This window comes from Phyllobates terribilis, unplaced genomic scaffold (assembly GCF_046119375.1).
Source record: "Phyllobates terribilis strain yellow unplaced genomic scaffold, ASM4611937v1 Scaffold_5991__1_contigs__length_47687, whole genome shotgun sequence".
NCBI classification, from domain to species: Eukaryota; Metazoa; Chordata; class Amphibia; order Anura; family Dendrobatidae; genus Phyllobates; species Phyllobates terribilis.
Window position 1 is genome coordinate 20,000 of NW_027368735.1, and position 2,857 is coordinate 22,856.

Sequence of the window (2,857 nt, forward strand, 5' to 3'; positions counted from 1 at the left end):
GCAAATGGTGGTGCAAACAGTTGTCGGGCTGACCACTCACAGGGTGCCACCAATTCCAGCGGTCCCTGCTCCGTCAGCTGATACAGAAACCGAGGAGTCTGCATCTCGTGCTCGTGGTAAGAAGTCTGGCAGGAGCTATAACCGAGCAGTGAGGGCTATATGCGCTTTGAAGCCTGACTCTTATAATGGAACCGGGGATGGTGTGAGAGTATCTTACTGGTTCGGGCATATGGAATGTCTATTCAAAAACATTGTGTGCACAGAAGCTGAGAAGGTGCACATAGCCTCGCTATCATTGAAAGATGTGGCGAGCGAATGGTGGCATTCAACAGGGTTAGTCGATCACCCTGGATTGAGCTGGGAGATGTTCAAGACTAAGATGATGGATCGTTTCTTCTCCAAAGCACTAAGGGAGGAGAAGAGCAAAGAGTTCCTCTTCCCAAAGAACCAAGGGTTAAATGTGACCGAGCTAGCGGCAAAGTTCAATCATCTATTGCACTATTACGACATTACCAACAATGAGGAAACAAAAATCCGCTACTTCATGAATTGGTTGAGTCCGAGACTGAAGTCTATGATGTTGCGTCATGGATGTTCCACTCTTGAGGAGTTTATTGATGAGACTCTCAGAATGGAGTCGTCATTGGAAGAGGAAAAGGCAGAGCTTGACCAACACCGTCGCAGTAACCAATACCATAGTGGGTTCAAGCGTCCGACACCGCCCTCCAATTTCTCCAAGTCCGGACGAGAAAAAACCGAGACAACCCAATCAGTATTGACTCGTCATTCTGATCGGAGTAAGGGCTCAATTCATTGTTACAACTGTGGGGTTCTTGGCCACAAGAGTAATGTATGTCCAAAGTCAAGGAAGACCTGCTTTGCTTGTGGGAAGGATGGACATGTGCAGACATATTTCCCTAAGAAGAGGCAAGTTAGGGTTGAGTCTCAGCAAGGGTCAGTTAGTTACAACAACCGACCTCAACCAGGACTGCAAATACTGTTGTTCAGTCAAATGTTCAGAGCAAGGGAAAAGCCCCAATTGCATCAGGCAGCCAAGGCCAACGATTGTATGAGATGCGCCAGGCTGATGAACCCAATGCTCCAGTTGCTCAAGGTACCATATACCTAAATTCTACCTCTGTATGCATATTATTCGATTCCGGTGCTACGCATTCCTTTGTTTCAGAGAGTTGTGTCAATAAGTTAGGTTTGAAATGCAATGATACATGTGAACCACTCGTAGTAAATCTTCCAAATGGGGAACAATTAATAGGATCTAGCCAGTTGTCGAGATTCCCAGTGACCCTCCAAGGTCGGGAGTTCGAAGCTGATTTGATATGTATTGCCATGGCTCCATATGACATTATTCTCGGGATGGATTGGCTGACACGTCATGGGGAGGTAATTGACTTTTGTACAAGGACAGTGACAGTTTCATCTGGGGGCCATCAAAAGTGTGCAAGTTCAAGGGTCGGAATGACGCCGACAATGGGAACTTGATTAATGCTATGGCAGCTTTTAAGCTGCTTCGACAAGGTTGTGTCGGGTATTTGTGTTATTTGGATGCGCCCGAAAAAGATGAAGTTCGGGTTCACGATATTCCTTTTGTGCGTGAATTTGAAGATGTCTTCCCGGAAGAAATTCCAGGTCTACCCCCGAACCGTGACGTGGAGTTTACTATTGAATTGGAACCAGGAACGGCGCCGATCTCAAAGACACCTTATCAAATGGCTCCAATAGAAATGCAAGAACTGAAGAAGCAGCTTGAAGAGTTGCTCAAGAAGGGATATATTCGACCAAGTGCATCTCCTTGGGGTGCCCCTGTCTTGTTCGTCAAGAACAAAGATGGATTTTTTAGACTTTGCATCGATTATCGAGAACTTAACAAAGTCACCATCAAGAACAAGTACCCCTTGTCGAGGATTGACGACCTTCTAGATCAATTACAGGGCGCCAAAGTCTTCTCCAAGATCGATCTGAGATCGGGTTACGATCAACTTAGGATTCGTGAGGAGGATATTCCAAAGACTGCATTCCAGACAAGATATGGACACTATGAGTTTGTAGTAATGCCATTCGGACTAACAAATGCTCTAGCTGTGTTCATGAATTTGATGCACAAGTTCTTTAGGCAGTATCTGGACAAATTCGTCGTGGTGTTTATTGACGACATTCTGATCTACTCCCCGAATGAAGGAACTCATGAAGAACATCTTCGGATTGCCTTATCAATTCTTCGGGAAAATCAGTTGTATGCAAAGTTGTCCAAGTGTGACTTTTGCTTAAAAGAAGTTTCCTTCCTTGGGCATGTGATCAACGAGAAACGAGTAATGGCCGATCCACAAAAAATTGAAGTTGTGGCTAATTGGAAACAACCTCAGAATGTTAAAGAAGTGCGCAGTTTCTTGGGACTTGCACATACGGTTCGTGGAAGGATTTTCAAAGATCGCCTTGCCCATGACTGGTTTACTTCACAAGGTTCATAAGAAGTTCATCTGGGATGAGAAGTGTGAGGCCAGTTTCTAGAAATTGAAAAAGTGTCTCATGTCTGCTCCAGTTTTAGCGTTGCCTGAAGGAACTGAAGGGTATGTGGTCTACAGTGATGCTTCAAGGCAAGGTTTTGGGTGCGTGCTTATGCAACATGGGAAAGTCATAGCATATGCATCTCGACAGCTAAAGCCGTATGAGGCAAACTACCCTACACATGACCTGGAGTTAACCGCAGTGGTGTTCGCTTTAAAGATCTGAAGACACTATCTCTATGGTGTGCGTTGCCAGAATTTCACTGACCATAAAAGCCTGAAGTATGTGTTCACTCAAAAGGAATTGAATATGAGTCAGCGTCGATGGTTAGAGT